We start from the raw sequence: 10,626 nt of genomic DNA on the forward strand, positions 1-10,626 counted from the left end.
AAACTGATATATAATTTTAAGGTGGAATGCTTCCCTTCCTCAAAATCTTATCCTACACTGACAGAGCTCCTATATAAAAACAGTGGGTTACAAATGAGACACCTAAGAGAGGACATTCTATTTAAAAAGAGGTTCTTAGGAGACTTGGAGACAGCATGGAAGTGGAAAACAATGGGAAATTAGAGAAAAATGGAATCTTTGGTGCACAGTTATAATAAACCTTAAACAGGAAACACTCAGGTCCTGGCCAGACTAATATCATCTTTATACTGATAGCCTGACTGACTCAGTGCCCAACAACAAAATTTTGGATATACTAAAGGCAGGAAGAACATCCGATCTGAAGAAACAGAATGAGCATCAGTACTGGATTCAGATATAACACAGATTTTGAAATTGTCAGATAAGAAGCTTACAACAACTGTGATTGATATATTAAAGGTTTTATGGTATGCTAAAGAATTTATTTGGTCTTTGATCCCATTCCTGGCAAAGAATTTCAAAATCCCTTGGAACTTCCTGAGTTATGGGCATGTTTGTGTTACTGTTGATCTTAATGAAATGACTCACAGTAGATACCTAATTAGCTTCAGGATCAGGGCTGGTCACTAGAGAGACCAAACTCATGATTAGAAGGCTGGAATCCTGGGCCAGTCTGACCTCCATGAAGGAGAAAGCACTGAAGATTGAACTCAGTCACATGCCCAGTGATTTACACAGTCATGCCTGTGTGATGACAGCCCATACGAAAACTCTGGACACAGAGGGGAGCATCCCAAATGATGAACACACTGCAGTGCACACACAATGCTACATCCAGATTCCATAGAAATGATACAAGAGCACTGAATCCCGGGCCTTCCAGAACTTTTCCTGGGTGTTTCCTTCATAATAAAACTGTATCTGTAAGAACAGCATTTTCGGGAAGCTGCACTTTTGAGCCTGGCAGTAGAGCCACTGAGCTAAATCCCCAAGGTTACAGCATTTTTAATGTGTTCTGTGAATCATTAGAGTGAATTATCAAAATTGGAATGGTAGTTGGGACTTCAAAATTTATAACTTGTCAGTCAGAAGCATAGGAAATATGGGGACTACACTTGCTGCTGGCATCTAGAGTAAGAGGCAGTTTTATGGAGGGTTAAACAATTAAACTGTGAATTACAGATGGTGCCAGAATCAAACTGCAATGAGTAGAATTGAATCAGAGCAAGAAACAATGGAAAAAGTAGAAAACATTTAAGAACCCATGTGGAACAGAAGAATTACAGTCAGTATGCTACAGAGAAACTTGTATATCATGGTTTATTGTGGCACAAATTCAAAATAGCCAAGATATGGAATCAGGCTAGATGAAAACAGATAAGTGGTTCAAGAAAATATGATATATACAAAAAATGGAGTGTTATTCAGCCATAGAGGAAACAAAATTAAGTCATTTGTGGTAAACGAATGGAAATAAAGACCATCACAATAAGTGAAATAAGCCAGACTCAGAAAGATAAGTACATGGATTTTTTCAAAAAGGACATGAAAGCAGGAGGGACACTACTTGACCAGAGAAAGGGAATAAAGAAGAGGAAGAAGTAGGTGTGAGGCAGGGTAATAGGGGGCTAGATATGATCAAAATATGTTATAGGCCTGTATGAAAATCCCACAATGAAAACCAGCCTTTTTAAAAACTACTATACCCTAAAATTAATACTTATAAAAAAGAACAGTTCAGTAACATAATCAAAAAGAAAGAGAACCTCTAACAAACAATCAAAAGGGAACGGGAGATACAAAAAAACATTGTGGCAGAAATGAAGAATGCCTTGAAGGATGATCAGGTTAGAAATGACTGGGGAAAAGATCAGTGAGCTGGATGATAAGTCAATAGAAACTCCCTAGGCTGAAAGACAAAGAGAAAACTAAAGAATAAAAAAACAACCCAGAACATTCAAGAATTGTGGGACAATTACAAAAGGCATAACATGCCCATAATGGGAACTCTAGAAGAAGAGAGGAACATACAAAATAACTGAAGTAATAGTAGCTCAGAATCTTCTAAAATGAAGGACACACACCAAATCTCAGGTTCAAGAACCTTTACAACAATAAGCAAGGTAAATACAGAAAACATTATAAGTACACGTATCAAATTCAATGTGTAAAAATCAAAAACAAAGAAAATCTTGTGAAAAGCAGGGAGATAAGACCTTACCTACGGAAAGACAAAGGTAAGAATTACACCAGCGTTCTCAGAAATCATGTAAGCAAGAAGAGAATGCAGGAAAATATGTAAGGTGTTGAAACAAATAACCCATCCGTACAATGCTAAAATTCTTTGTACGCCAAACCTTATTTCTGACATAAAGAAAAATGTCTTTTTCAAATAACAACTGAAGAAATGTAATGCCAACAGATATGCTAGACAAGAAATGTTCCAATAAGTTCTTTAGAGATAGAAATCTAATATGACAAGAAAGAGACCAAGGAAGTAGAAAGGAAAGAAGGAATTAAGGAAGGTAGAAGGAAGAGAGACAGGAGAGGGGGAGGAAAAGAGGTGGGGAGAGGTGGACAGTAACAAGGGAAGAGAGAAAGAAAGGGCATTGGAGAGGAATAAAGAAAGGTAAAATAGAACATTTTATTCTTAATCTATTAGATAACTGCTCAAAGTAATAGTAGCAACACTATATTGGGTGCATATAATTTATGAATGAGTGGAATCGGTGACAGCAACAGTGGCAGGGATGGTGAAACTTTTATAGCTTTCAGTGATACAAACAGCCTGCTGCAGCACAAGTGCCATAGGTTTTCCACCACTGGCATAGGGAGCAGTAGCACGGGAGAATTGAGAATGCTCTGCTATAAGGTACCTATATTAGCAGAGAAGCAGGATACTGTTATTTGAAACTAACAACTTAGACTTGGTGGTCTTAGATAAGCTGTAAATATATACTGCAAACTCTATGACAAGCACTAACATTTTTTTTAAATTTTTATTTATTTAATATTTCTTTTTGGTACTGGGGATTGAACTCTGGTCCTTGCACTTGCGCAACAGGCGGCAAAACCACTGAGCTAAATCCTTGCCCCACACAAACATTTTTAAAAGGTACAATTGATATGCTAAGTGAAGAGAGAAAATGTATTCATTAAAGAAACAAGGCAAGAAAAATGACAGAAGGACTACTCTCTAGAATATATAAAGAACTGAAAAGAATCTGTCCCCTCAGATTCAAAGACCCAATTCAAACATGGGCACCTGAAGGGAACAGACATTTCTCAAAGAAGTAAAAGCAGCAAACAAATATATGAAAAAATGTTCAACATCACTCATCATTCAAGAGATGCCGATGAAAACAACACTGAGATTCCACCTCACACCACAAAGAATGGCTGCTATCAAGAAATCATCCAATCACAATCGCTGGCAGGGTTGTGGGGAGAAAGGAACCCTTCTCCACTGCTGGTGGGAGTGTAGACTAGTGCAGCCACTGTGGAAATCAGTATGGAGATACCTCAAAGAACTAGGGCTAAAGGTCCCATTTGACCCAGCTATTCCCCTGCTGGGTATCTTCCCCAAAGAATTAAAAGAATCATACCACAGTGATATATGTGACCCCATGTTCATAGCGGCACAGTTTGTAATAGCTAAAGCTTGGAGGCAGCCCAAGTGGCTATCAACTGGAACCTGAATAAAGAAAATGTGCGGGTTTTTAATAAAAGCCATAAAGAATAAAAAAGAATGAAAAACTAGAGTCATTTATAGCTAAATGGATGTATATCAAGGCCATGCTCTTAAGGGAAACAAATAGGACGCACATGTGTAAATACCAAATACTTTGGCTAGTGTGAGAAACTGATAGTGTAAACAAGGGTTAAAGTGATTAAAATGGATAATGGATCATTTGAAATAGGAAAAATGGTCCAAAGACAAAGGGGTGAAGGGAGGGGAACGGGAAAGATAAAGAGGGATAGGAAAAACTATGAGAAAAGAAACCATAAATGGAAATGATGTCTATGTAAATAGGGAAGGGTGGAGGGGGTGAAGGGCACACAGGTAATGGGGGAAAAAAAATAAGAACCAAGATACATCATGCACAGGTACAAACACCCAATGAAAAATGGAAATGAAACGTATACCTGAAATGTACCAATAAAAGAACTTAAAATTTAAACATTAACAAAGAAACAAAAGAAAAATGAGGGAAGATTTTTGAAGAAATGTAAAACTGTCATGACTAGAAAACACAAGCACGGTTGAGATTAACTGAACTATATCAATGATTATTGTTAATCTGAATTACCTAAATATACCAATTTAAACGTGAAGACTGTCAGAGTATACTTTTGAAAACAATTCAAGTATAGCTTTTCTAGTCTACATAATTCCATTTGACATAAGTGAAAGTGGAAGGATAGAGAAGGATGATATACCATGGCAACACAACCCAATGAAATCTGAACTAGCAATATCAATTTCAGACAAAGCAGACTTCAAGAAAGAATCAGGGATAAAGAATTGTACTAGATAATGATAAATGGAGTCAGCTCTCCAAGAAAGCATAGTAAATCTTAACATATATGCACCTGAACAACTGATTCTCAAAATATGGGGGAAAAAAAGACCATTAGAGCTACCAGAAGAAACAGACACATACCTTATTACAGTTGGAAACTTCAACACTCTTCAATCAGTAATTGATAGATGCAGCTGAAAGAAAAAATGGAAGTGCACAGTTGAATGAAAGGCCACCATCAATTCATCGGATGTAACTGACATTTCATAAATACTTCAACAAAGCAGAACACATTCTCCTGAAGCTCACAGGGAACACTTACTAAGACAGACCCCATTCTAGGCCACAGGACGGATGTTAACAAATCGTAGTCTGTTCTTGTACTACAATGAAATTAAGCTCGATATCAATAACAGAGACATAGCTAGAAAATTCCCAAAATATTTAGACTGTAACACACTTCCAAATAACATTTATCAGGAGCGTCTCAAGAAACTTTAAAATATTTTAAAGTAAATGATGAGAACACAAATTATCAAAATATGTTGAAGGCAGCAAAACCAGTGCATAGAGGAAAATTGATAACATTGAAAGCATAGCGGTAGAAAAACAGAAACAGTAATCGAAACTTCCACTTTAGGAAGCTACACAAATGAGAGCAATATAAAATGAATGCAAGGGCCAGGGATTGAGCTCAGTGGTTCCGCCACCTGCCCCACAAGTGCAAGGTCCCAGCTTCGATCCCCGGTACCCAAATAAAGAAATAAATAAAATGAATGCAAACAAACAAAAATAACAATAAAAACTAGTGCATAAATCAATACAACGGAAAAATAAAAAAAAATTTAAATATTGCTAAAAGCAGAATACGGTTCTTTGAAGATGAATGAAATCGATAAATCCTAACCAGGCTCATCAAGACAAAGAGAGAAAGAGGTCAATTACTAATATCACAAACAAGAGAGGACATCAGTACTGAGCTCATTGAAATGAAGAAGATAATTAACAGTATTCTGAACAACTCTATGCTGTCAGAGACCAGAGAAGCGAGGCCTAACTGGCCTCTCTGAGCACAAAGGAGAAAGGCTGCACTCAGGGTGACTCCATATTGCGGGTTCCAGGGAAAAGCTAGCACACCTAAGATTAAGTTGTTTATCAGAGTATGTACTAGTGGATATTGGAAAGCAGATGAACCTTGTGCTACTTTGATTGCTTGTACCGGTGTTTAGGTGAATAAATGCAAGATGAGCCAGATGCTGGGGCTCCTAAGGGGGCCAGAGCCCCCTGGCTGCCCAAAGTTAAACTGAGTCACGTCTCTTTGTCATTCATCCTTGCTTGCCCCCAGGTCAAGAAGAACAAAGTACCAGGTCTAGGTCCCAGTAGAAGGCTTGACTTGGCCAGTGGGGTGGGTCAGCTACACTATGTCACAAATTTGATCATTTAAATGAAATGGACCAATTCCCTGCAAGATACAATCTACAAAACATATAGGAGAAATAAAATGCCAGAAACTAGAAACAACCAAATGATATCAAAACATGAGCGGATGAACAAACATCAGTTCTTTCATACAATGGAATATCTGGCAGCAATGCAAAAAGCAATAACAACTTAAAAAGAGGGGCTGGTATGCAGTGTACTGGTAGCCTGCTTGCCTAGCATGTCCAAGGCCTTGGGTTCAATCTGCAGTACTGAATATCAGCAACAAAACAAAAGGAAATATACACACAAAGAAGCCAGGTGTGGTGGCACATGCTGTTAACTTCAGGTACTTAGAAGGATGCAGCAAGAACATCACATGTTCGAGGCCAGCTTGGGTAACTTGGTGAGATCAGATCTCAAAATAAAATTGAAAAGGGTTAAAAATGAAGTTCAGTGCTTCTTGTATTCAACTTCCTGTAAGGGGAGAAGATGCATGGAGAAGCCTTCCATACATATTCCTAAGTGAAAGTATTTGGCCTAAAACTCCTCCCTACTGTATTACTCCAACTGCATGACATCTTGAAATGGCAAAACTACAGGCACTTGGGCTAGGGAGTGAGCTTAGAGCTCAGTGGTAGAGCGTTGCCTACCATGCTGGAGGACCCGTGTTCAATTCCTTGCAGTGCGAGGACATCTACATATAGATGTAGATGTAGATATAGATATAGTTATAAAATAAAAAGCACCAGGTGTCACCAGGTTATTAGGTTATTAGGATTTGGGGTGAATGTGAGGGGAAGTGTAAATATATGAAGAACAGGGAAGTTTCAGTGTAAAGAAATTATTCCATACAATACTATTAGGATGGATATATAACATTATGCATTTGTCAAAATTCATAGAATTACACAACACAGAGTGAACCTTAATGTAAACTATAGTCTTTACTTAATAAAATATATAAAAGGGTTGGTTCCTTAACTGTATCAAATGTACCACACTAATGCAAGATGTTACTATTAAGGGAAACTGTGGAGAAAAAAATCTATGGGAACCCTGTATGATTGACTCAACATTTCTGTAAAACTAAATTCTAAAAACCAGTCTATTAATTTAACAAAAATAGCTATCACTTTTAGATACCTTCTAAACCTACCCGCAGTAGGTAGATTTTCCTTCTTCAGTCTTCCTTATTACCCTGAGGACACAGGAAGGGAACACTACATGTTCTCTTTCACTCACGGATTTTAGTTTTGTTGTTTTTGTTTTCTCCTCTCCTGGAATGACAGGTAAGCTTCGTTAGTTTTCTGCAGTCATTATTGGCAACCACTATCTCTTCCTGTTCCCAGCCTGAACATAGTCTTGGCTAATTACTACCATAATCTTTAATTAGTTGTTGTTTGGCACAATGAATGATCACTATTTCCTAAGCCTGAACTGTTTCCAACTCATTCCACAGTAGAGTTATAACTGTCTCAAGTGTCTGCTTGGATCTTGATCATTTTTTAGGGCAAACGATCAATATTTGTTCTTATAGAAGTACTATTTTGTCCCTAACCTACTTCTTTCAAAATGAAATGTTTATGGATATTTTCCTTCTTGCACATTTCTTCACACTGGAAACTCTCAAAACTCTTGAAAATATGGATGCTTCTCCCAGTTTTATGGTATAGAGCACAGGTTAGCCAACTTTTCTTGTAAAGAGCCTGATCATAAGTACTTCTGGTTTTGTCAACTTCTATCTCAAATGACTCACTGTGTCTTTCTATTGTGAAAGCCATCCATAGGAGTTTACACAGAGTCAAATTGAGCCTCAATAGCCCTAAACAGTAAGCTGCTCTAAACATGCTGCCTCTGAACTTCTTTCTCTCCCTGTCTCACTTTACCTACGAGTGTTTTGTGGGTCACTTCGTACATAAACTGCCCTGGGATCTGGTATCTCAGGGTCAGTAACCCAAACTTAAGGTAACTGCAATAGAAAGATGAAACATGCATTAACAGGGTGAATAGATTTGAAACTAAGATTGATGGTGAAAGAAATTGTGAACACAAAATGAGAAGACAGATGTAAGAGTACTGAGAAAAGATAAAGCATTCCACACATATAAGGTGAGAACATTTATATTATGGTTGTCATTAGAGTCTGAACCAGAAAATTGCTGTATATAACACTGCCAATTCAAAGCTACTCTTAATTAGGAAGGCAAGCAGTCATATGAACAATATGAAACAGATGACTGAAAAATAACAGCATCAAAGTACTATAGAAAATTTAAGCTGCATGTTTCATATCTGTTTATAGATTTTTCTGTCAAATAAAGTTTGTAGAATAACAATGTCTCTATATAACTTGGCCGGTTAAAAGAAGGTAACATTTGCAGTAGTGTTTTTGACCTATTTTGAAAGTGAGAAAAACATTATAGAAAGAGTTGACTTTTCTTTTAAACATAACCTATCCTAATTTCTTTCCTGTTTTCCCAAACACAGTGAAACTCATTAAATTGGTGTCTATTCATGTTCATAGTTTTATGATTTTCACCCCACATCCATGGCCCTATAAGCAATATACACTGTAAGTTTTGTGATTTTAAAATTTATATCAATATGGTCATGCTGTTCAAATCATTCTGTAACTTGCTGTGATCACACAACATTACCACTGAGACCCATCCATGCTGATATATGTTAATTGAGTATACACACATCTTTGGAGAGATCCTCCCTCTTCTATAGGATGTTATTTTGTGTGTCCTTTCATAAAATACATCAGGGATTCTCAAGTGGAGCCATTTTGACCAGGGCAGTGTCTGGAGCCATTTTGGGGATGTGACACTGCCATCTAATGGGTAGAGGCCAGCAAAGCTGCTAAGCTTCCCACAGTGCACAGGACTGCTCCCACATTGAAGAAGCATCTGGCTCAAAATGTTAACAGTGCCGAGAAAAATCCATGGTATAAATAGAAACCATCTATTCTACATTCCTGAAGAACTCCTGAAAATGGGGAAGTAACCCAAATAGACCATTCAAGCTGAGATAGTACACATTCTGCCTGATGGATCATCAGAACTGTGTCTTCCATGCACTAGAGAATGTTTGCTTCTCACACATGGATTTTCAACTGTTTTATGGATAACCATTATTGCTTATATTGGGGGGTGGTGTTTATGGGCATGTGTACTGTGTGTGTGCGAATTATGCTAGGAGATAATACCCAAAAGTTGGATCCTTTGTATTCTTCATATTGATAGGAAAATATAATTAGAATTAAACTAGATTTAAGGTAGCAAAGAGTAACCATATTTTAGGATCTCATACATGGTGTTAAAAGATAATTTTTAAATGATAAAATCATGATTCTCCTCTACAAAAATAAACATTTTTTAAAGATTTTACTCTGCTCATTAATTTGAAAAATGTTAAGGGATTAACCAGTTTAAAAGAGAATCCAAAGAATAGACACAAGGGCCAGGGATTTAGCTCAGTGGTTTTGCTGCCTGCTGCGCAACACAAGGACTCAAGTTCAATCCCTCACAGCAAAAAAACAACAACAACAACAAAGAATAGACACAAATACAGTGGACTCTTGACTTACAAACTCAATCAGCTTCCAAGGCCTGGTTGTAACTCAAGTTGGTTGTAAGTCAATACAGCCAAGATCTGAGTTTTTACCTAGGTACACACTATAGATAACAAAAGGCAGACTTAGGTCCATTAACCTAATTAGCCTAAGTTGTTTGTATGTCAGGCCAGTCGTACCTTGAGGGTCCAATGTATAGGGGAAGAACAGTGAGATGAATGTGCAAATTGAGACAAGATTGGCTTTTCCATCATAGGAGAGAGAGACTGAGCTTCTCTCCTCTGCCAGACAGGAAATAATTTGGTGTTTATAAACAGTAAATGCTTTGCATTTCTATCTATTATCAATCATTTACAAAGTTGTAAAACAGCTCCCAAAGAACAAGATAACCCAATAGGGAGTACGACTTATTTTCCTGTAAAGGCATAAATTTAATTTTGTATAGCTCAAACTTCAGAATATATACAACCTTCTATTGTGATTATCTTGTGTAAGCTGTGAAGCAAATACAGGATTTCCACTACCCCCAAGAGAATGGATGTTTCTTTTGTCAGTCATCATGGGAAGAACACATTCCAGGGCAGTAAAACAATGCCAGGCCCAGGATGAGACAGTTTGGAGAACTTCCTTCTCTAAGGTGGGAAAAATTGGACCTCAGTCCCAAAGTAGGGCGGTACCCAGAATCGCCTGTCTCTTGCCTCCCTGATCTGCCTCCCTACCATAGGATGGATGTGGGAATGAGGCAGGGTTTCATAGTTTCAGTTTGGATGTGTCAGTTCTAAACCTATCTAATTCTCCTGGCTCTTGTAAATTATTCTGTTTTAAGTTTCTTTTCATTGATTTTCAAGATAAAGTGGATGATTTTAGCACATTTTAGATATGAGGAATTTGGAGAAGGAATGACCTTGCTTGGAGACCATAATAGGATGACTCATCGGTGGTCATCAGGGGAAGACAGTGATATCCAGCAGCATTACTGCCCAGAAGAAAGACGAAAAGGCAGGGGTCAAAAGTGACTGGGCCTGAATATTCATTAGGCACTAACCTGGGGACATCAGAAACAGGGAAATAATTTGAGGAAGGACAGTTTTCTGCAGTTTTGCTGATTTGAGCTTACACCAT

The sequence above is a fragment of the Heterocephalus glaber genome, unplaced genomic scaffold (genome assembly GCF_053883595.1).
Source record: "Heterocephalus glaber isolate CG9 unplaced genomic scaffold, H.glaber_assembly_v1.0 deba00000937, whole genome shotgun sequence".
In the NCBI taxonomy this organism is placed as follows: domain Eukaryota; kingdom Metazoa; phylum Chordata; class Mammalia; order Rodentia; family Bathyergidae; genus Heterocephalus; species Heterocephalus glaber.